At 38.9% G+C, this 25,475-nt stretch overlaps 1 protein-coding gene across 4 annotated transcripts in view; it reads left to right on the forward strand.

Annotated features, from left to right (window-relative positions):
* Positions 1-25,475, forward strand: part of EPHA3 (EPH receptor A3) — a 231,876-nt gene that overhangs the window by 22,256 nt on the left and 184,145 nt on the right. Inside the window, exon 1 of one of the 4 annotated variants that reach the window (XM_087756250.1) lies at positions 14,932-15,112. The exons of the other annotated variants lie outside the window; for them this stretch is intronic. The gene's annotated coding sequence lies outside the window, so the exon portion shown is untranslated. Of the gene's footprint in view, positions 1-14,931; positions 15,113-25,475 lie in introns of those variants that run through there. 4 annotated transcript variants of the gene reach the window in all.

Here is a 25,475-nt window from a genome sequence, read left to right on the forward strand (position 1 = left end):
TGAGCATGATTGGCAGCAGCCACAAGGCCTGTATCCTGTACTACCATCTCCAGCACCTGCCTAGGCAACCTTTTTGTAATGCCAATCAGTCAAATACCAGTTCCATTTCTATAGGTTTCATTAAAGGGGAAAGAAAGAAGAGCTACTTAGTCTGTGCAGAGTATATTATTGATATGCTGATTAAGCATAACGCAAGTGATCATTAACTGCAATTCACATAAATTACAGCAGCACAGATGTGGGGGTTGGGAGGATAAAAAAGCAAGTCACTTTAATAATATACAATAGAAATGTGATGGATAATTCATACAGGACAAAAAGAGTACAGTCTAAATCCCGCTCTGCATATTCATGCGAGTAGTTGTATTGGTTTCAGCATCATTTTTTTAGTAAGAAAGATGTTTCTAATTTGACTCTAGCTCCGTGTTCTTTGGGAAGTTTGAAAAGATAGATATATTTGTGACATAATGGCAGTACGTTGTTCTGCAGTCACCCAACCTGTGACTTGATATTTATGTGTTTATTACTGGGCTTGAAATTTTTGGGCACTTTTTTATGTAGTCAGTAGAAAAGTAAAAGAGAAATCATGCCTATCTTATTTTGCTTGTAGCTAGAGAAAAGAATGCTCTGGCATTTATTATTGTCATGTAATAGAAAATTGTAAAAAAACCAACCAACCAACCAAAAAACAAAACAAAACCAAACAAACAAAAAAACAAAAACAAAACCAAACCAAACAAAAAAAACCCAAACCAAACAAAAAACCCAACCTGTTCTGTATGTGACCAAAGTTAGTAAATTGCGGGCAAAATTTTAAAAGACTGGTTGGGAAATAAAGATATGGTCTTTGGTCATGACAGAAGCTTTCTAGGTCCCTGAGTTTTTTCAGAACCATCTGACTGACTGCTGGCTGTGCTCAGTACCTTAAACTTCTGGGCAAGTACTTCAGCTACTGACTGTACGCTGAAGTGCTTTGAAAATCTGGTGTGAATAACTTTTTGCTTTTTCTTAGTGGTCACCCTCATGATCGTTTGGACAAAGCAAGCCGATCATCTCGGTAATAGAAACTGGTTTGTAAGTATTAGAGGAGAGAAGGGTAACATTCCCTGTTTCTGTAACAGTTTGTGCTAGGAAGGCTACCGCACGCGTGACTGAGATTAATGAGAGTTTTTCCATCAGCCGAAATCGGGTTAGAATCCAAAAATCCAACTGAAAATGAGGAAAATGCCTTCTCTCTTATATTTCAAAAGCCTGAAAGTGGTTTGTCACATTAGACTGTATTACTGCCTACCCATGACAGCAGCAGTCTCCCTGGCTGCATTTGTTCTGGTTTCAATAGTTGGCTAATGTGTGGCACTGTAAAAACTTTTTTTGTGGGATATCCTGCACACAGTGACTGAAGAAGACTCTGACTAAATAAGCATTTGGCTATCACTTGTGACTAGGTGAAGGTAGAGGAGAACTTGTGCAGAGTTACATTTTGCCTGTGATTAAGGTGCACTCAAATAAGCTGCGTTCAAGAATCAGTTATTAAGGCCACTTGGAACGGAAAGTTTCTCTGTTTATTTGGAAGACGTTTTCAAGATTAATAAGTATTTCCATGAGTGGTGGAAATAACGACGTTTGTTTTCCTGCAGCTTTGTGTCTTGCGGTTAATTGCGTCCCGTGATTGAAGGGTTTTTTGCAGTAGGTCCTTAATGCCAGTGGCTTTCCTGGTGTCACGCTTCAGCCTTCCCCTCAGCAGGGCACACAGAAAGTTTCTCATCTGTACGTGCATCTCTTATTTTCACACCACTGCAGAATCTTAGGACAGCTGAGCCATCAAAAAAACTTGAAACTGGCCAACAAATAAAAAAATTTATGAAAAAACAAAATTTTAGTTTTCTTTTCATACCGATGGACATCTTAATCTGCACTCTTTTTTTTTTTTTTTTTTTTTTTGTCTGAGACACCAAACTTATCTTGTCAACTTTGAAGTGACACTGTATTTGAAGCGGGGAGTATTACCAAAATCACCAGGTGGTTGTGAAAATGAGTTTCAAAGTAAAGCAAATGATATCAAACATTTGGTATGAGACAAAAATAATGAAACTGAAAGGTAACTTTGTAAAATAAAATGTTAAGTACTTTCAAATGAAAACAGGCATGTTATACTATTATACACTTTCTCTTTCCTATTCATTAGCAGTGGAATTTCCTTAGTACTTCTTAAAACAATGTATTCTGTTAAAACCAAGATTTATCTTTGTTTTGCCTGAGCTCTGGTCTCCTTGCAACTTTATATATTTCCTACTGTCACCCTGCCTTTCACGACTTGTGTATCAGGTCTGAAATGCAAGCAGACTATTTTGGCGATTGAAAGTCAAACTAACCACTTGGGATTCTGTTTCTGTGAATCATAGGCTTTGTTTCATTTTACACTGAATGGCTGATTGAGAAAGTAATTTTTTGGGTTTATATACCCTTCCCCCCCAAGGTATTTGCTTTTAGGGTGCATTGAAAGTATGTTCGTTTCATTTTATTCTCCTTTTTTCAATATAACGAGACGGTGTTAATAAATAGGAGCACTTTTACTATAGCTTTCATAAGTTCTTCACCTCCAATTTTCTGTAATCAAGTATGTGCTGTTTCTCATTTTGTTTTCTTCCTACTAGAATAAAACTATTTGAATTTATTTTTATTATTGTAAAGTGAATGATTTTGCTTTGGAGAGGGACATTTAAAAATCTGCTTCTTTCGAACTCAAGTCTCTTCATTCACATTCAGAGCCTTGAATTAGAATGCAATGGTGGTTTCTGCAGTCTGTGGATGCTTCTTTTACATGAAATTGGAACATGATGAAAAATAGATTTATTTGTACTGTATTTTTTTCCCCCTTTCTAAAAGGTATTACTTTTAGCAATATAAAGCTATGAGATATGCCAGGTGATTATTTTAATTACATATTGTTAAACTGATGACAGGATTGTTTAATACTGCTTTCTGAATATAATATGAAAGTTTTGTTGATGTTTTCAGAAGCAGTATGTGAGCAGCCAAGGGTCGAATGTACTTTTGGTGTACTTTAGCTGGCTTTGACTTGTGTTTCATCTGCGCACTGTCTTCAGCTGCTCGCATTAAGCATGCATTTCAAATAGAAGTTCAAATAAAAAAAATTAAGTGGAGTTGACTAAACAAATGGGGGAAGTTATTTGAAAAAAAAAAATGACAACATGTGTATTACTTCAGAACTGTATTTATGACTGTCTCGTGTTATGAATTGTCACCAGAAAGAAATGCCTTTTTAAAATGTGGAGCACTGTGATATTCTTTAGATGCGTTGTTTTGATAATTGTAGTCTGTATTGCATTCATTTGAAAAATTCAGTATGATCATAACGATACTGTGTTTTGGTACCTTTTAAAAAACAGCTTTTAACTTGACATAAAGTCAAAAGTGTGCTAATTTCTATTCCATGACCATTATTAAAGGAGGGACAAAGCCTTTTTTTTTTCCCTTTCTTTTAAAACTAGCATTTTTACCATGTTACTTCAAATTATGAGATTTCTATTTTTAAAAAATGCAACAAAACCAAAAAGCTAAATGTACAATAAGTGCAATGTCCTTGTACCATTTTTTATAATGAAAAATACGGACATTTCCCCCCCCAAGTATTTCATTAGCCTCATCAGTCATTTTCCTTACTGGTAATAGGTTGCTGAAGGTTGGGTATCAGTTTTCTGTGGTTTCAAATTAAAAAAAAAAAAAAAAAAAAAAAAAAAAAAAGCCAGAGCACGTTTTGGCTTCTATTCGAAGAGTTAAATAAAGATCTTATTTAGAGTTGGAATTGCAGATACTTCAGCTTCCAATTTTTCTTTTTAACTTTCAAAGCTTAGAAACGACATCATTCTCCTCATGGGCAGAATTTTATTTCTGTCAGCCCTGTCAGCATAAACGCAGGCCATTTGTGAGAAGTTCTCTCAAATGGCCTGATCACCATGAGATATTTTTCCCTTTGTAAGGAAATGCTTACTTTATAATTTCATTCATTTTCTTTTGTGCTGAATTTATTTGCATAAACCAGAATAGAACAAAATAAACACAGTAACTGTCATGAAATGTAGCATTATTTATTACAGTCGATTTTAAGACTGTTTTTATAACATCAAGACCACAAGAAGAGTAACTACAGTCTCCAGTTAAAAATGCCCATAAACGATTTCGCCTGATGGCTTTGCTGTGGTTGCACTTTATTTTTGACGGTCTAAGTAGTTTTGGTAGGTAATTTATTCTGGGTATATTTTTTCTTTCTTTTCTTTCCCCCAGATGTCTGAAAATATTCAGGTTGAAATGATTCTCCGTGTAGAACAGTATTTTCTGCAATTTAAAATTGTTCTTTTAAAAAGGTGTTGGAAAGTAGGCGCATCGGGGCGCGGACGGCTTGCTGGCTCTTGCGCTGACGTAGCGAGGCTGGGAAGGCAGCGGTTTCCAGGCGGGAGACCCTCACGTTGCTTGGTTTTTTCCCCCCTCAGTTTTCGAAGGCCCGAGGACTCTGTTAATTAGCTTCCCAACGTCGCACACTGACTTCTCCAGAGGGACGCCCCAAGCCTGCCCGCCAGCCTTTGGAGCAGGCGAGGAGCGGCGGCGGGGAGCGGCCGCCCGCGCTCCCTGAGGCGAGCCCTGTCCGGAGGCGCGCGGGTTCCCGGCCGGGCGGCGGCGGCGGGGCCACCCCCGTCCCGTCCCTGCCCTTCCCTGCGCCGGGCGGCGGCGGGGCTGCGCGCCAGGCTCGGTCCCGCGGCCGGAGGGCAGGTGAGCCGCAGCCGGCAGGGACGTGGGACACCTGGGCGAAGGCCGGTGCGGGAGCGCCTGCCTTCCCTCTCTCCCTTGGCCGTTACCGCCCAGGCTGCGGCCGCTGGAGCGGCGGTCCCGCCCAGGGCTGAGCGTTACGCGGGGCTCCCCTCAGCGGGACCCCGGCGGGGCTCGGGGCCTTTCGCTGCCCGAGGGAGGGGCCGCTATGGAACAGGCGGCGGGCTCCCCCGGGGGCGAGGAGGGCCGCGGCCGTTCCGTCGGGCGTTGCGGTGCCGGTGCGGGGGCTGCGCTCGAGGAGGAGCACGGCGGGCGCCCGACCGCCTACCCCTTCCCGTCGCAGCCCGGCCGGGCGGCCGTGGCCCAGCCCCTGCGGCGGCGGTGGGATGCCGCTGGGCTTCCTCCGGGCTTCCTCCCTCGGCAGGAGGCCACGGGCTGCCTCGGGGGAGGGCTGAAAACTTCAGCGGGGGGCCAGGGCGGCGTTTCAGAGGGCGCTCCGCGCCCCTCTCGCGGCCCTCCTAGTAGCAGCAGTATTCGTATTATTCAAAAGCGAAGAGGCGGCGCGGGTTCAACGGGCGCAGCGCGGCTGTCGCGGCTCGCTCGGAGCGAACCGGCCCGGCGGCCCCGGCCTCCCCGCTCCGTCCGTCCGTCCGTCCGTCCGTCCGTCCGTCCTTCTCCGGTGTCCCGGCGGCGGGAGGGGCGCGGGCGGCTCGGCAGGTGGCGCTGTTCCTTCAGCGCGGCCGCCCGCGGGGCGGGGCGGGGCGGGGCTGCGCCGGCCCCTGGGCGACGGCGGGGCCCGGGCTACTGGCCGGCGCCGTTTGGCTGCCGCGTGGTCAGGCTTGCCACGTCCTTCTAGGCGGCTGCTGTGGTTCCCTTTAGGTGTGCCGCCCGGCTGCAGAGCACAGCAAGCGGCCGATATTTCAGTTCTTGGTGTGCTTGGCTTGGTTTGGAGCGGAAGGTGTTAGGGCGAAATGCGTGCTTCGTGCTTGTGCTCTGCTTTTAATCAGTGGTTGAGCTCTATGAAGGACATGCTGGGGTTAAGGGCTCTTTGCACTGTGTGCAGATACTATCTTATCCATAACACGGTGATGAGATCTGTGAGTTTTACTCTGTGACATTTAGTCCTTGCATCTGTGTGTTAATTTTCCCTGCCTAACTGCTATTCCTCGGTATCTCTCAGACTACAACTTTATTTCCAGCTGTTGGATTTTCAGAGGCCCCAAAGGGTGATCAAAACACGCAGAATGATTGCTAGTTGTCTGTTAGCACACGTACGTATGGATGAGTGCTGTGCTGCGATGTGGTTTGTGTGCTGTTATATTAGACAAGTACAGGCAGTCAACACCATCCTTCCTCAAGGGACTGACAACTGATTTTAGTTAGACTCCAGGGAAAAAATTGGAATCACTCTGTCTATGTTCTTGTCTTTAAACAAAATAAAAACCTAAACCCAAAGTGAATCTTTTAGACCTACAGGACAGTTACTGTTTATGGTAGCTGAGGCTTGGTTTCTAAACTGGATGTCAACATTCACATACAATGCTTTCTGTATAGAAAAGCCAGGGCGTGGCAGGAATTAGGTTTTATTTATCCTTTTTCAATTGTTTATCTTAGAACATTACAGGTAGATTTTGACCACCAATCCTTTAATTAGTGCCTGTTTAGATTTCATTGATATTGAGAAAAAAATTGTGGTGAATTAGCTTGCTTCAAGTTCTGATGTCACCCAAAAATTATGACTGATGGGAGAGGTTGAGAACGTTAGTGTTGGTTATGGATCAGGCTACAGAATGGTGTAAATCAGAGTCTCCTTTTCACTTGGAATCTTTTTTGAAGTTTCATACTGAAATGTGTCTTACTTGCAGAGATGTAGATTATCAGAGAAATAATAAAATGTTGTTTGGAAGAGCTGCCAGGAGGCCATCTAGCCCATCCAGTCTCCCGCTCAATGCCGGACTAACGCTAACGTTGTATCAGGTCAACAGCTATGGCTTTGAATAGTGGAGTCTGGGACTCTGAGGGTGGAGATACTACAGCCTCTCCATGCAGCCTCTTTCGGTGCTGTGGAGGTTTCTTCTAGTGGAGAGAATTCTGCCTGATACCTCATCTGAATCTCTCAAGACACAGTTTGTGGCTGTTTTGTCTTCTTACACCATCTGTGGCTACCGAGGAGAGTTTGGCCCTTTCAAGTTGTTGCAGTCTGTAATTGGATCACTCCTTAGCTTTTTCTTTCTAGAAGGCTGAGCAATCCCTGCTTCCTCACATCATGGGCTTTTGTCCTCTAACTGTCTTGATATGGAGCAATCTTATTAGTTACAATGCCATGCTCATTGCCATAGTAACTTCCTTAACTGAGGGGGATGAACATGTGGAAAACCTCTACTAGGATGGCAGAGAAAATCCAAGAATGGGAATGATGTAGGAATGTAGGTGCCTTATCTATGTAACTGATGAAGTGTTTCAGTCTAGAAACAGTTCACAAGCAACATTATATTTTATTTTACATTCCTTTTATCATCCAGGGATTTGGCAAGTAGAAGCTGGGTTCTGGAGTAGTTCAGGTTTCTTGGAAAGAGAAGATAACAGCGTAGTATGGCTTACTTCACAGCTCCTAAAAATGAGAAGTCTGGTGCTATACTAGCTTGTTATCCAAAAACTCTTACAATGGGAAACATGTTTGTCTAGAATCTGAATGTTTTCAAGGCTTTTTCTAAGAGCTTTTAGCATGATAGCAAAAAATCTTAAGCTAGTATATTCTTCCTGAAAGGGAGATTTTATTTGTTTAAGATTTAGTAGCAGGAGTGCTTTTCTGATTTTCGTGTTTTCTTTTTTTTTTTAAAAAAAAAAAAAAAGGCAAATGTTTCCCGAGGTTGAATAGGGCACAAAAAAAGAGGGTTAAGGAAGTAATGGCAGCTGAACTGAAGATGAGAACTCTGGGTAGAATGACATTAAATAGTCAAAGCCTATGTGGAGAGAGGTGTTAGGTGTTGAGGGCAAGTGAAGAATCAAGATTGAAATCTGCAGAAAGCAACCTGGATTTAAACTACTTGTGGAGCTATTCCTGCTGCCTCTGATCTGGAAGACTTGGAGCTTCTTTCCGATGTGGCAGTAGGGAATAAAGACGCCACAACAACCTTCATGTTCCAGAGGAAAGGCAGGACCCTTTGGCTTCTGCGGGAGGGAGAGAGCCTGGGTTAACTCCCAGCTTCCCTGTGACTCTGACTCCTTCCTTCATACTGCAGAGATTGATTCCATGATGTTTGCGCCTCTCGTCTGTTCAAAACTTTGCCTTCATGAACCTCTGTGTAAATATTTACTAGAAGTTCAAACAAACAAGATTCTTGCTTTTCCACTTTTTGCTTAATGCAAAATTAAAATCCCAACCAGAACTTCAGAAGTTAATTTTCTTCCTGGCTGTGTAGTTTCGTACATAATGTGCAATGCATTCCATCAAGCTTACGGGATGTGTAACCTGGCAAAGCAAACATTGCTACTGGAACTTGAGCGTTTATGTTCCCTGATATCCTTGTGTTACCTGTTTAGCCTTCACTAATATTTTTGTGACACTTTATTAATAAACATAACATATCCATGACGGAAATTTAATTTTACTCTGAAACCTGGTAATAAATGTTTGAACTGCAGAGCATTTATGTAGAAGTGTTTTAGCCTGAAGAAATGTTTAGCAGAGAAGCTGAGCTGCACTTCTTCTGATGACACTGTAATTCAGTAGCGTATATTCAGAAGTAAATGGTTTTCAGATTAGAACATCCTCTTAAAATGAAAACATCCAGAGGGGTGAACGCTAATAAGATTGGTAGAAAAGTACTATGTGGATGAAGGACAAGCAGGGGCGGTGAAGTAGTGCACAAAATAAATGTGCAGCCCAGGTGGAAACTTTCCCTCTACTACGTGAGTGATTTGCCAGGACCACAGGACTCTTGAATTATTATTGTCTTGTAGGCTGGGAGCTAACTGGAGGTATCTCATGTACACAAGTACACATGCAACTAAACAGAGGTATTGGCTTTAAGCACAGATGATGGGATTGGATGAGCAGACAACAGTTCCTAAATCTTGGACAAACCACTTAGCGAATGTCAGTACTGTCACATCTTTAACTTACATAGTGTTTTAAGAGAAGGCTATGTGTGGTCTGTCTCATGCTGTAGCAGAGGGTGGATTGTGGACTACCCCACTTCTGAGTTCCTGAAGAGTTTGTGATTTTATTTTAAAGTATTGTTGAATAAAATGTAAGCAGAAACAGAAAGAATGGAGAACACTTTGGAAATAGAAAGTAAATGCTGGGTGTTGGTGTCTTAAGATTTTTAGGAAAACTAATAGATATGTAGTACAATACATGTTTTAAGTTCAGTTATTGCATACGACTGCACTACTGCAATGTCTTGATTTAGAAGGTGGAGGGCAGCATTGAACTCGGAGCTAACTTGGTTAAACCACTATTAATAGAGACAGAAAGTGAAAGGTCTGCGATTTGTGTTATGTAGGTTGAAGTGTAGTGACTGAGGGCTGAGCAAAGAAAATACACTTTTACTTGACTGGGAGTTGTGTTTTAATCTGAAGAATGGCAGGTCTCCGTGTAGAAGGAGTAAAAGAGTAATACGATCTGTTATTCAGTATATAATCAGTATTAAGTATATAATCTATTTGTGTTTATGTCCTTTTAAAAACAAAAAGAATTCAACAGTGGGGCGAGGAAGTATCTGAACTGAAGGTATGCCCTTGGACTCTTGCAGTGACTGATATACAAAAGTTTGCAGGAATATGTCTGCCATCCTATTTTATGTTAAATATAAAATGTATATTTAATTGTTTCTGACATGTTTGGAAGTGAGCTTTTTAAAAAGGTATGCATTTTAACTGGTGCATGTTAGAGATATTTACAAACTCTGGTCAAATGTGATGTAGGTTTGTTTAGCCTAGTTTACTAGTTGAGTTAAAGGCAGTGCTGTGACCAAGTGTAAACAAGTTTTGGCATGGCCACTTGCAGTGTGTTATATTTAGAAATCAAGTTCATTTAGTAACTAGGGAACTGGGTTTTTTTTCTCTTTGGTTAAGCCTTGTTTAGAAAAACATTTAAATACACAGATTCAAATCTTCATTTTGCATTCTTCTGTAAAACAGATTTTGAATTAAAACCTTACAAATTCTTTTCCTTTTATTTGCCTGTTCAAATTCAGCAAACAGTACTCATCCAGGAAAGACCTAGGAAACAGACAAGAAACAGTCTGCTTATAATTTCTGTTCCTTTTTTTTTTTTTAATAAAAATGTTTTTATAAAACAAAAAAGGAGGCGGGGAAAAGAGAAAAACCAGACTGGGAAGTGAGAGCATTCCATTCAGCTTATCTTTTTGCCGCTAAATTTCCCTCCTTCACCATTACAGGAAGAACAGACTGATCTTCCTATCCATGTTTCTTGCCAGTGAATCCTTTAGTCCAGTTGTTTCCTCTTGTTACATCCAGCGAGATTCTACCAGCTGCGTGGGAGGAGTTTGCTGAATACAGCTGAGTGCCAGGCCTGGAGTCTTCCGAAGCCCCAGCAGGATGAGATTAGCATGAAGGTTTTCTCCAGTCCTCTGCTATGGATTGTGCAAAATTAACTGTGTGTGTTCTCAGAGTTGGCTATTCTGGAAGAATGTCATTTCTATTGCTTTATACCTCAGCTCTTCTTTTAAGATACAAGCATTCTTGAGTTGATTTGGTGACCTTCTGTCAAAGGCTGAAAGATCCTGTAAGGTGTGTTGTCAGTGCAAGGACAATTCTTCAGCTGTGGTGTTGGTGCACATCTCTGGAACATATGTGTATACAGATATGTGCTCCTGCACACTGTGTTACTAAAAATGATGATAATATATAATTAAAAAAAAATGATCATTTACACAGTTACAATATTAGAATCGAATGCTGCCATGGTTAGCTTGATCTATTAAGGAAATAAGTTTTAGTAATCCTGATATAAATTCTGTTATTTTTCATACATCCCTAATAACTTTTGAAGACTGTCTTTCTAATTTCAGCCACATTTGACTGGAGGGGGCCAAGCAGCATACGTCTCAAACATACTTAATTCCTGCTTCACGTAAGAAGGACTTAGTGTACCGTTGAGTAACCCCACTCGAGCTGTAGTTATTAACCATTGCAGTATCTACATGGAGGACAGCCATTATAAAATAAAAGTCCAACTCAGTAAAATCATTTAGATAAAGCATTGCATCCCTAAACCTAAGTCGGATGAGCACCAGATAAAAATCTGTATGAAGCCAGACTTCCTTAGTTCTCACATGCATAGGAATGAATTGTTCTAGTAAGCTTCCTTTGACTTTGGAGAGTTTCTGAGCCATGGTACGTGAGGTGCAATGGCAAGTGATAGGTATGGCCCCACACAAGATGTACATCTCTGTTTCACTGCATAAAACCGTAATACATGGATAGAATTTAAAAAGCCTTAGAAATACGTGTATGTTTTAAAGTCGATGTTTATATTCCTAGCAATTAACATCCTTTAGGAAATCTCAAGCATATGATTCTGCATTTAAGAGAGAAGCACTTTAGGGGTGTATGTCCACGCTCACTATGTTTTCCACTGAAATGTGATGCTGCATCCTAGTAAAAAATTGCATTGAGTATTAATAGTATTTGAAAATTATACAGGGACAACTTCTGCAATATCTGCTGTTAATGATACAGAAAAAAGTGATATAGGAGTAAAATATTGGAGGTGCTAGTGGGAAGTGACCAACTGCTTCTTAATATATATATGACAGAAAACTTTTCATCTTAGATACGTCAGATGACAAGATGAAGTTAGGAGGTCTCTGCTTCCTAGCAAAGAAGCATCGGAACTGTTACCATAGCTGACATAGTTACTTCCCACTTGAATGCTGTTAGCAATGTGTGGTAGTTGAAAAGATTTACGTAGAAAAACAGAAGAGGAATAATGAAAAGGAGAGTTACCCTGATAAATTTCTTAAACTTAATTTTTAGCAGGAGACAGAATTACTTTTATCCTAGCAAGTCTATCACTCTGGACAAAGTGAAGGACAGGCAGAGCTCTAGGGTCTATAGTGTATTAAAGTTGTTGTTAACCTACCTCTGAACCCATTTTAGATAGGAGTTGTGTTGGATTTACATTGTAACTAAAAGTAAAATATGGCTTCCTGCACTGAACATAGCAGAGAGACTAGTTAATGTAGTCTTTTTTTTTCCCCCACCTCTGTCATCCTAAATGTGAGTAGTGTTTTGTAAATGTGATTAACTGAAATGAATAAAAATTGTTATATTTTGGCACCACATTTTGTGCTAGACATTCGGTGGGATAAAGTCATGGCTGGAAAGGACAGAGGTGAGATAAGTGTCTGAAGAGAAATCATTGGTTCAAAACGGCTATAAATGCCTTTGCTGTGAAGAGAGAATGAATACAGAAGTGCAATAAGCAATCACTGATGGGTGGTGTGAGCAATATATATAGTATACTGGGCAACTGGAAAGGTTATGGAATGGTTAATGACAATATTAAAATGATAATAAAGTAAGAGTGCCAAAAGGTCAAAATAAAGAATAAAGACATATTGTATTATCTGAGAGAGAATGGGCCAATTAAAAAAAAAGTGAGGGATCTTAGAAATAACCCAGGATAATTTAATTAACGTGGGATTTGCATAAAACCAAAATTAGATTAAAGAATTGTTTCAGTGTCCACAAATCTTTAAAAATGTGTAAACCAAGAGTAATGCAAGAAAGATCATACTGGGCTGACTGCCTGTGGGAATGATTTAGCATTAGCTTTTTTTGGTGACACTTGGCATTTTGTGCACTGAAAGGAGCAGGGATATGGGGGAAAACGGTAGGTAACAATGTCATAGATGTCTACAGCAAATGTGTGGAAGGAGATGGAACTAAGGAGAAGAAAAGCTAAAGAGAGGAAATTCAGGAAGAGGGAGAAAAAAGAAACATGAAGGATGCAATCTTACTTTAAAATATATAGCTGTGTATGAGCAAGCTGTGAACTGAGAGAGCAAGCCATATGGCTTACGGATTAAATATTTTTTCCCGCTGTTTGTTAAACTAGTAGAAGAGAATCTATGTTTGCTTCATGCCCTGTGGTCTGTATGGCAGCATGGCCCTTTCTCTCCAAAGGGCTGTCTGTGCTCCCAGGGGTCCTGAAAGCTGAAGGTGAGCAACGCGCAGCTCTCAGAGCAGTGAGTCCTTCCATAGCAGCCCTCTGTATCATTGGGGTGTTACTCTCTGGCTAGTTGCCGAATCCTTTACTGGTCCTGTAAAGCAGCTGTGGGATGGGTATGGTGTGGTGGAGAGTAGGGGTGGGAGACCAGAACGTAGGCAGGCAGCAGTTGCTGGATCCTGTTGTAATGCCTGCCCCAAATTGTAACTGCCCTTGTGCCATCCAGGTAAAATTTGGTTTAGTTGATAAAGTAAAAATTTACTGTCAGCTCTAATTTTTAACATTAAGACACAATGCTTAAACCAGTTGGCATTGCTGTGCATCTCCAAGTCTGTTGTTTCTGTGTTGTTCAGTGAAGAGAGTAATTAAAAAACCAACAACTATGAGGCCTCCTGTGCCATTCCAAAACACTGTTTTTGCTGCTGGGGATTCTCTCTCTCTCTTCTTCTTTTTTTTTTTTTTTTTTTTTTTAAATTACTTTTCCAAGGTTCAGTAGATACCTGAATACAGAATCCTGGTCAAAAGTATTATAATATAAAGCAAAATTGTAATAGTTCTTTGCTTTCACTTTTATGAACATAGTAGAAGCTGTCTGTGGTCTTTTTTTCTATGAAGGTCACAAAAATACAGATAGCTTTATAGCCACGCACACACGGACTCTTTTGCCTGATAAAGTAGTTGAAAAACAGATGATTGTGCAAAGTTACATACATTTATGCAGTGTTTTTTGTCTATAAACACACACACACCTATTTCATAGCCTTACAGTACATATTTGTTGTCTGTGAGCTGCATAAGTCTTGACAGTTTTGGTCTATAATGAGTTTGTTTAATGAATTAATTTTCAGGAGCTTTCAGGCATAGTTTCACAGACAGATTGTTTCTGGAACGCTGAAGATAAAACCCTAAAAGAAAGTAGTTAATTGTGTCATGTGTACATTGTGAAAATTGTATTTTTGCCCAAATTGACTCTGACAAAGACAAAAAAATAATAATATAGTCACAGTTGTAAAAGGACTGGATGTCAGAACCTGACACTGAACTTGTATGTGCAGTATAACCTGTATTACATCTATCTGTACATCCAGGAATTGACTGAGTCCAGTTGGCTATGGAAAATTGCTCTTTTGGCTTCAAGCAGTTTTTCAGTTTCTTGGTTTGTGTATGAGAAGGCTTTTCTGTGGGTGCAAGGAAGAAATGAGCAAAGGCAAAGGACTCCATGTTTATGTAGGACGCAATGAACAAGAAGGAGGAGAGTGAGAACTGAGTATGCAGGGAAAGTGTGTGTACAGTTTGATGACGTGTGCTGCCTTTTCTAGGGAATTTGCAAAAGTGGTGCTAATGTTTGCATGCTGTGGGAGTTCCTTCTCTGCAGATTTTTACTTTATCGGATATCTGTGGTACATACACATGAAAATTATTTACCTCTTCATTAAAAGTATTATTTTAGGATTTTAACCTGAATGAAATTGCTTACATCATGGAGACATAAGTTCTCTCTTTCCTTCCCCTCTTTCTGCTTCTTGTACTTAGTCCCCAAGAACAGAAATGGAGGTGAAGTTTCTGCTCTTGAATTTCTGAAATAATCAGTACCTTGATCTGCAAGGGGCTCTTCTGTCAATTTTTTTGTGAATACAGTTTACCAAGGACTTAGGATTCAAGCATTTGAGACCAATTTCATGGAAGAGGAGTTTGTTCATAGGTATTATTATTTAGTTGCTTCTGTGTTTGGTTCTGATGTGGTAAGCTGGTGAAAGATCTCTCTCAGCTGTGAAATAAGGTCTTGCTTTGTATTGTGAGAGTGGGAGCACCGGCAGGTTTCATGGTTAACCATTCAATTAGAGTCTCAGGTGCCAGCACTTTCAGAATTTGTGAGTTTCTTTTGAGAGCAGGGCTTTTTTTTCCCTCTCATTTGTGTTTTGACAGTGGTCTGTGGCAGAAGATATAGTCCTTGTACTGTTTGCAAATACTTCTGTTATAGTTGTAGAAGTGTGAAATAAAAAGCTATTCTCCAAGTCACTGATTCGGATGACTGGCAGCCGGTACAAAAAGTCCTGACATCTGCTAGCAGTTGGCAAAGGGCAGGTCTACAATACAGCAGCTTAATTTTCAGCTCTGGAAATACAGGTAAGCCGTACTACTAGAAATACAGGTACTAGAAATACAGGTAAGCTGTACTACTAGAAATACAGGTAAGACTGTACTACTTGTTTCAGTAGTTTGAGGAAATCAGTAACAGGGCAATAGAGTATTTGAGTAATTTTCATGACAGAAAGTCAGTGTTATGAAGTATGTGCTGCTGCTGAACTGATCTTTTCGTGCTTGGTGCCATATGCCAACATGTTAGCTCTACTTTCCTATTAGGAATTTCCTATTGGAAAATGAGCTGTTACCAGTAATTTAAAACCAACAATAACATCTCACCCCCCAACTCTGGGAGCATAGTTATAGCTTATGACATTCAATTAAAAGTTATGAACTGAATTATCGGAATTATATGGCACTAAACACAAAAACATTTCACAGATCAAGGGGTTTTATCATTACAATCTGCTATACAAATCTTGGCTTTTCATTGTGCAAACATGTCCATGTTTGTTTGGTTTTTTTTAAGTATATACAAGCTAATTTTACAAAGAATGTCCTAAAAGAGCATGAAGTATGTGTACTTTTTCATAAACTAATGTTTATTACGGTAGAACCTACAGTGCTAAGGAGTGTGCTGGTATATCAGAGTAGCCAAAGGCAGTGAATGTGAACTGAGAGAAACACTGTCAAGTCTTGGAAATCATATTTTTATTTTACTGGAAGTTAAAAAAAAAAAAAAAAAGAACAACCCCCCAAAAAATCTTATCGTTCCCAAAGAAAGCATTAAGTGTTAAAAGAATTCATTTTAATTCAAATGAAGGCTGTAGACCGGATCACGGTATTGATATCAAGTTCTTTATGATTTATGGTACAGTAGTGAATGTGAAATTAACTCGATAGTCATTGATCTTGTGCTGCAATGTATTGACAATATACAATGTGATATCTGTCTTCCAGAGTTTGGCTGCTTTCTTACCACTCTAAAGTAAAGGTTATTCCTTATTACTCTACTTCCTACTTTTTGATTTCTTAATATGAAGAGAGAAGTGAGCAGTCTGATCATGCTCTCCTTAGTGTTTGGTTTCACTGGCATAAGATGATTTGGCCTGGACCGCTTTCCTCCAAATTTATATTTGAGAAATTAAGTCTTCATTAAATGCTTCTAAAGTCCCTGAGTCTGAATGACAAACCAAGGCTTACTGGGTAATTATATGTATAAAAGTTGCACCATGCATGCAGAGTTAAAGTCTAGGCAATAAAGTCCTCTACGTTGTACCTTGTACCAGTTTACTTGCTCTATATAATCTATCTCCCTCAGGTCTATTGCCTTCGTCCCACAGCTCTGAGTAGTTTCAAATAGCTTATTTGAAAAGTCATCAAACCACATAAATGTGATTTATTTTATAAACTTTGGAATTTAAGTTGCCACGTAGGCAGCATTTAGACATGAATACAGCAATCAGTTTAATGTCTGTTTTTCATGATATTACCTGTGGCTATTTGGTGTTTGAAGGCATAGGAAAACTGTTGTAGATACTATTCAGAGCTTTTGTGGGTATCCCTCTGATCCATTCAGATTTGCTGTAAGGGGCTGGCTGCCAGAGTAGCCATATAAATATCTCTCAAGTATCACTTTCATAGAGAAATAGAAAAAACACAATAGTATCTGTCAGAAGTGTAAAGGAAAGTAGTCACATGCTGTACAAAATCCTTTAATGGTTGGACTTTCTTACTAGAAATAATGAGCATTTCAGACTACATCACAGTTTCAGGTGAGATGTAGCAATATGGTGTGCAATGGAAAAAAAATAAATTTTGTCAAGCTTAGATTCATAGTATTTCTGATTGCGGCAACTTAGTTTTAATAGGCAGTGAGTGATGTTCCATATCAAAAGCATGGTCAAATCCTAATTTCTAGTAGTAAGATATAGTAATGCATCTCAATATTTCTTGAGGGGAAAGAATAAACTATTATTGTTGTACACTAGTACCTTGTAGTGACATGTGACATTAGCTTAACAGCTCTAATCTGAATTGATTCAATATACTACAGGACAGTTCTTATTTAGGTTCTGGTCTTCCTAAAGGTTAGTATGTGGAACTAGTTTCACTGACCATTCCGTGAACTGACAGCGTTGAGTCTTCCAGTGGTGTTAAAGTAAATCCATTTATGATATGAAAGTCATGAGAACAGAATGTGCCTGTGACTGACAGGTAATTTGCAGTGAGCTTTTTGAGGGCTGCAGCATAACATCAATAGCAGCTATAATCATAGTGTCTGCAGAGTTTTGAATGTGTGTATGTGCGCTTTAGTGATTTGATTATTTGATTATTCTTAACACTAAGAACCATCTTCCCCTCCTTTTTTTTACAGCACAGGCACATAATTGGTTAACGCGAAGTATTGCTGTTTTCTGAAATGAAATTAGTAGTCTGTGTTATTTAGCGATAAATAACAAGAGAAAATTTGTTCATTGCATAGCTGCTATATGTCTCACTAGCAAGTTTTCAGGGGGGGGGAAGAAAATGCCAGCCAGGGGCCAGCAGAAAAAAAAAAAATCACATAAAAACATAAGGTTTTTTTGAGGGGTATGAGAAAGTGAGTCAGAAAGTAATTTGTAATGAGAAAGTAGTTTTCTGGTTCCTGATAGTGATTTGTGCCGGTTGCTGCAGTGTAAAATGAGAGTTAAAATTAAACAAATGGTACAAGAAATAAAATTACTGAGGTATAGAGTTTTCATCTGAGCTCATAAACTTTGAATTGTGGTTTTTATTATATCATTAAACACATCTCAAAAATACGAAAAGTCTTGGTAGTTGGAGACCAATCACTTGCGTAACTTGTTGCTTTACTGCTTGGACTTGATTTTCAGATTTTTCTGTAATGTCATTTTGAGCAGAAGTTCTTTAATCTTCTGTTAGTGTGTTTTGACACATTCTGAACTACAATATAGTGTTTCCTTGTGGTGGTGTTTATAAACAGTAAATTGGGTACTAGTAAAGAGCTTCAGGTAGGCATTTTTGTTGTTTAAAATTAGCTAGTAAACCACTGTTGAAGGATGCTTCACTAGGATCATTAACTCAATTTAGTAGGGTATTGGACCTACAGCCGCAGAAACTTCTTGTGCGAGCTGTATCCTTAGGTCTCTCCAAAGATCTGTCGAAAGTGTAACTTGCAGCAAAATCCACCTGCTTGAGCTTCTGTGACAAGTTGTGGTTGTTTGTCTACATTATGTAGACCATAGGGGTCTATATACCCCTATATACCATAGGGGTTTGCCCAGAGTGGAATACTATGGTACCTGGAAGCTGGGGACATGAAAAATAAGTTGCAAAATTCAAAAGCCATTACAGTGCTTTAGTAGGTATAAGCTTAGCTGGAACTGACCCAAGGCAGAGTCTCAGTTCAGCAAGTGTTCATGCAAGTGTTTGAGTTTGGTGGAATTATCCCAGCAAAAATTATACATTTCAGTGGGTGAGTAGGATCATGTTAGAAAGAACTGCATTTTATCTTGGAGGATTGAAGATTGCTGTCCGTTTTGTGAACAGAATTATGTGATGCTTTGGGTTCTTCAAGAAAACCATATTTAATTTTAGTTTTCATTTGTGGTATGTGATCTGTGTGCCATGCACACATGATATGTTTATGGCTGATACATTTATCAGCTGTCACAATGACACATCACGTTTTTTTACTTTTAGCATTTTAATTGTATGTGCTTGACTTAAAATGCTTATGCATCTTTCATGGTCAAGTAATTGTAGATCATAAATCAGAGGAAACCAGAAAAAGGATCATCTTTGGTGTTGTGTCTTTTATGACTTGGAGTTTGGGACTAAAATAATTTTCTTGCTGTTTTTAAATTTGCATGACCCAGTTGTTACTTAAGTGTAAAGAATGAACGTGAACCTCTATAGGATATTTTTGTAGGAGCAAAATAGTTAACATTGTATTTCAATCACATCCATAGCTGTTAAAGTTTATAACATTTGAAAAATTTATGGACAATGTATTACAGGGGAGGATTGCAGTGTGATAAGAGAGCACAGGATATTAAAAGACATTATGTATCCAAAAAAAGAGAGATTTACTGTACTCAGGAACTGCAGCATGGATGTGGAAAAATGAAAAATTAGCTTGCAGATAAAAAAGAAAAAACTCAAAACAATTGAAGGTCAAACACTGACAGGTTTTGCCTTTGAGTGACAGATGGGGCTTTGTCACTTTCTCCAGTATTCTCCTGCTCTGTGGGCTTACTGCACAGTGGTTGCGAATGCTGAGAAAAACTTCCTTAGTCCCCCCCTAAGGCAGCCTGTGGATACATTACATTTGGGTCTATGGCCATTGTAAATAGAGGCAGCAGTGCAATGCAGAATTGGAGTACAGAGTTTTCCAGGCTTTCCCAGAAATCCGAATTGCAGGCTGTTGTACAATCATGAAGTAAAACAGCCGTCCAGTCATTTTTTTGGGCGGGGGCGTTAGTCTGTCTTCTTGTTTCTTAACATCAGCCAGTCTTCTTCATCCTGAATTATATGTATTTCACTATGTGTAACTGACACCGTAGTTCACAGCATCTCTGAATTTGTTCCAGTTTGTCGTAAATACCTGATGCTTCATCGTCCCATTGTTTTAGCCTGCTTGTGCAAACACAATGACCAGGATTTTATCTTTTTTTTCTCTAAATATTGGTTTACTCAAAGCAGATGTTTTGTGACAAATAATTTGAGGGTGTAGCATTGAAGAGACAAGAAATAAAGCCGCTTGAGAGCAGCATTGTCTGAAGAAAAAATCAAGGCATATGGGGGAAAAAATAATCCAGCAGTTTTGGTGCCACTGTAGTTGAAAAACTGAATGTGTTTATTTTGGTAAAATTTACTGAGAGTAATTTATTTAAGGCGACTGTGATGTTATAGTGGAGTTCATAGTATAATTTATTGTATTAATCTGTTTTATGGTAAGATTTCATTCGTTCCTAAACAGTATCTGGATGTAATAAAACAAGGATAAAATATCTGTAGGTAACTCTAGTACTAAAAGTGAGCACTGAGAGGACTATAAGAAACAGATTTAAATTGAAAGGGAACAGGTGGATCAGAAACAGAAGAACTTTTTCGAGACCAGTACAAAGGCTCATTACTTCCCGCTTCCCCTTCCTTTGGGCTCGGAGTTTTCAGAGTTTTATAACTAGAAGTGTGCTTTGTAAGTACAGAAGAGCAGGAAACACCGTGCCTTACCCTGGAGTTTTTGCCCAATCTGCTATTGCACACGACAGGTGTGGTGTCAGACCTTGTGGCTGAGAATAGTGTAAATGTTCATGCTTGCATCAACAGCAAGGTATTTCACCTATCTGTTCCTGAAAAATGCGATAGAGTAGCTAGTACTTCGAGCAGCAGAGCTGTATTTCAACACTGCTTTAGAAAGTAACGGCATAGAATGTGTCTTCAACTTATCTTTGCATCTCTTGATACATAAAATATATAAAAGAATGCTGCAGATTGAAAAGAGTTAAAATAACTGAGGCCATAACTGGATACTCCAGCCTTGCAGGCCCCCACCCTGGGAGGGGAGAATGCAGACAAGCATCAAAACCACTCCCCTAAGGGACCGATCGCTAATAATTCCACCTTATTAGTCACAGAGCTACCGCAGCAGTATGTGTAAGATTAGTGGAAATTTTATTAGTATCTATATTTTCAATAGTCCACCTTAACTCTTTACATCTTGCTATATTGGGCTTCTTGGAGAGAAGCTAATAGGCCTCTAAGAATTGTGGTCAGGAGGTGCTTTTTATGGTATTAGACTGTTTTCTAGCTTTTTTTTTTAATAGGGGCAAGAGTTTGTAGTACGTAACTGCAATAAAAAAGATTGTGCTTTCCTTACTTGTTCTGTTTAGCAATCAGCATGTAAACATCCTGGAAATAAGCTATTTGTGAAAACCTAACTTGGGCTATTCTATGTTCTTTGAGGTAATGCAGGTGGTCTTAGTGCTTGGCTTTCTTCTCAGTACTTTTCTCATTTCAGTCCTTATAATCAGGTATCACACAAAGAAGCAGAATAAATCCAAGTAAACTGAGAAAGTAACACTTGAAAGGGTATCTTTCCATCCCCTAGGTAAGCAGGTTGGATCCCTGAAGTATGTGTTCTTATACGTTGTTCAGTCTAAATTTAAAATTGCAGCTAATGGAGTTCCTCTGGGAGATCTTTTTGAAGCCTGCTTTATATCTCTCACTGTTATGAATTATTTGCTGATAATCAGTCTCCTATTTCTTAATGGGATTTTTTTTTTTTAATGAGTGCTTTTTGAATTTCACCCTGGTGAATCATATGAAATAAGTCCTTTTGTATTTGTTGCTCTTTAAATAGCTGTTATGTGATCATTTTGGTTTTGCTCTGTTTAGCAAAAATACATAGCTCTCTAACTCCTGTTTCTTGCATTAGTCTACCTAATTTCCATTTCTGTTTTCTCTTTGGGTTCTCTGCCATTGTTGATCGCTTTCGGTTGCTAATAGTAAAAAGCAAACTCACTGGTCAGTCTCCTAGTTTTGAACTGATGGAAGCATAGGTATCAGTTGAAGTTTTCCACCCATAGTAAGTGATGATCAGCAATGAACAGAAGGTCAAATGACTGTTTATGAGAATGGGAACGTGTGAATTAACAGTGGCTGCAAAGGGACTGCTCAAATGAATCCAGTGAATCGTGTCAAGTGTTTGAAAAGTAATAGTTCTCTTTGAAAGTAATAGTTTATTAATGATTTATTAATTGCTTGCATCCAATTCATACACAAGGCTGAAGTTACACTGAACTGTGGTAAATTAGAAACATGGAGGTAGTAAAAGGGGGAAAACACTTTGATTTCTACGGTAAGCAGGAATGCTAGGCACTATCACTTGAAGGGAAAATAACTCATATTTTGATATCATTGAAGGAAATCCTCCTTGCACAGGGGACATAAGAACCCTTCTAAGTTTGGGCTTTGACAACTTGGTTATCTCTGACTCCAGCATACTTCAATCAGAGAACAACAGAAAATTTCATGAATGTTTTTCATAAACATTTTAAAGTAATATGCGCTATAATCTTAACCAAGCAATTTAAAAACTGTGATTCCCTATCAAAAAGCCGATTAGGCCAGATTAGGATTTAAATAACTGATTTCAACATAAATGGTACTTATTGTCCAATTGAACTTGTAATTCTTTTATTTCACGAAAATTGTATTTTTTCATTTGTTTTTGCCACTTTAAAAATCACAATGTGACAAAGAGAAAAGAAAATTGGTTCCTTCTAAACTCCTTTCATTTTTTGTATTGGTTGAGTGATTAGCATGCAGATGGTTCTAAATTACATTCCACGACTTTTAATATTAATCTTTCTGTTGTATATACAACTTAGACACTATTTTCTGTGTGTATGTATCAATTGTAAATTTCATGTATGGTGGCAGGAAAGAAAAATTGTGATTAATGGTATTTATACTACCTATTGGTTCTAGTTGTTGTGAAAACTTTGCTCATGACAAAGCTTTCAAGTTGTTCATAATAAAAATAAATCTTCTTTGAGGAGCGTTTAGCAGTCTAGGCCTTGCATTGAAGGTGTGTGTGTGATGGATAGAAAACAGCTGAAAGATGAGTTTATGTCTTTGTTTTCTCCTTATGGAAGAAAAAAGCAGAAAAAGGTTACTTGAATCCCAAAACTTAGTCCACTATGGTTGCACTAATTCAGTCTTGAAGGACCTGCAGACATCTGTTCTATAAAGTGTAAAGCACTTCCTAACACAAGTAGATTGGTAAATAACAGACTTCAGTGGTATAAGATCCATAATAGTAAACCAGCCACAACTATATTCGACACAGAATTGAGATCAGACATTAGCATCATCTCTCTTAGCAACAGAAAATTTGTTATGTGAAATTGCAGATGTTCTTAGGAATTGGGCCGTGTCAGGGGCAAGATGGCAAGGTATGTAAAGGAAAGTTCCTGAATGTTATTCTCTGATATGAAATATTTTGATAATAATCACTTTATACCTGCAATGTCAAACAAGTTATATCAACTACATACCCAAGAGACTTTAATGACATGGCAGCCACGAGGATACCCTATAGAGGAAGTGAGTTTACGTTCTGCCCTTTTCCGTGTCCATTCTTCAACATTCCCACACTTTTTCAGTTTACTTTATCTGCAGGTTAGAAATATGCAGTTTTCTGCATACAGTTCAGCAGGAGATGCTCTAATACAAAATAATGTGGTGCAAAGACATCCAGTGCAGCTATCTTTCTAACTCAGGTGGAGATGCCAAAGCATTGGATACTCGAAAGAATTGCACTGCAAGCTTTATTTTTTTTCTTCTCCTGTTTGGGAAACTTGGTAAGCTCCAGCTTAATACGTGATAGCTTGCTTTGGCTGCTGTCAAAATATGTTGATGATGCAGGATTGTGTGTCAGCTTTAGAAATGATCAGACCATGTAAACTTCATCCATTAATATTTTAGGAATATCTGATTGTAATAGAAGAGCTATTTGTAATTTATGTTTTAAGTAGCTATCCGGAAGACAGCTTGAATTCGTGTTTTCCTGTGTGTGTATCCTCTCTAGTAATATCTTACATTTTGTTACTGAATGTAACCTTTTTTAAAAATTTGTCTCTGCTTTGATATTTTTTCATTGTCTTGAATCAGGAAAGTACATAAGCATATCCTTAGCTTAAGCGAATTCAGAGCTGAGCTGGACTGGTTCCTGCATGTCTTACACTGCTTACTGAACAGCGGAGTATTTATAGTCCCTGGGAGGTCTGATGTTTGTGTATTCATACCTGAATGGAGGAATTCATAGATGGTTTTCCCTGAGTAAGCAATACTTGTAATTTGTGCATTGATAGCTCTGGCTACTGTTACATATTTTCTGTTGTCTCTGAAAGTGAAACATTTGTACTGTGTTCCCAAACCGGAGTAGTGTTTAGCAATTATCAGTGGTAAGTACACTTAGGTTTTGGTATGATACATGTTTCTTCTCCTGGAAATCTTTAGGGTGCGTTTTCTTTCTTTCAGCTGTTCTTATTTTAAACCTGAAATTTTAATAGTTAAAGCAGCACAACAACATAGAAGGTACATTCATTACAATGAATGAAATAAGGCTCTAGTTCTGCAAAACCTTCTACACCTGCATCGTACACCTCTTTGGATTCCTTTGGAATTAGCAAGTTTGCTACCTGTAAAATTAAACAAGTACTTCTGAATTTGCAGGAGCAAGTGTTTTATACATTTTGTTGTTGTTGTTGTTTGAAATGTCAGTGTTATGAAAGTTCTTTTCTCCATAAGGGGTTAGAACTGTAATAGGGAAAGTTCTAGGGACTGAAACAGCTTTAGTATTGGAGCATCAGAATTTACTTTGAGATTGAGGAATTGTGCTTTTCCAAGAACACTGTTCCACAGTCTTACAGTTAGGTTGCATGTGATGACCTTGTCTCTGAAGTTTTTCCTGTTAGCAAACTTGTTGTCAGGTTGTGAAATACAAAGGCATTGTTAAAAAAAAAGAAGGAAAAGGAGGAACCTTATTGGCATTCTATTGGAAATTTTTAAAGCATCAGAAAGCTTCTAAATTAAATGTTGGCATTGTATTAAAAAAAAGTAATCTTGAACTGATTTGAAGTCCACAATTAGCTTGGATCACAGGTGGCAAGAAGAAGTTTTAATGATAGACTGGCCCAGGCCTTGAGGTAAATTATGCATAATTATTCATAACTGCTATTTTTGGCTTGCTTGCATTTGTCCTAGACCTCTGCTTGAGGAAACAATTTGAAATAATTAGTGTGCGAGTGCACTGACAATGATGAATGAATCAAATGCATCTGGTGCCAAACATGGATCTTGATAAGAAGCAGGTAACTTTGGCAACTGTGGATTTTTTGTTTTTTAAATCTTGGAGACTGGGAACAGTTTGTTCATTTTATTAGGCTGACATGCTCAAGGTAGAAAATTACCACTCACTGGGCCATGATCAAAGCGCAGCTAGGAATTCCAGCATTGCGAACACGAAACAGGTCTGCAGACTGTGTGCACAAATATTCAGGGCAAAGAAAATGAAGGGGATATTAAGGCGGAACATTTTGAGCACACGGGTCAGAAAAGCCAAAAGTTAATGTTCCAACAGCAAAACGCATTGCTTATCTTACACAGGTTGCAGGCACATTTTACGTAAATATTCAGCAGCGTAAATACAGCTGTATGTCATTACTCAGGGAAAAGCAAAAGCAGTAACAAAAAGATTCTGTTCGGATTCATGCATTATACTTAGTTAAGAATGCTTCTGGAGTCTTCAGGGGTGTTTGTTTCTTTCTCTGGTTTGAGTGCTCTGCTTCTTGTCCATATGATTGACTTTACATGGTTTAAGATGCAGATGAAT

The sequence above is a fragment of the Nipponia nippon genome, unplaced genomic scaffold (assembly GCF_047370975.1).
Source record: "Nipponia nippon isolate SJK-2023a ecotype South Korea unplaced genomic scaffold, ASM4737097v1 scaffold_2, whole genome shotgun sequence".
Lineage (NCBI taxonomy): Eukaryota > Metazoa > Chordata > Aves > Pelecaniformes > Threskiornithidae > Nipponia > Nipponia nippon.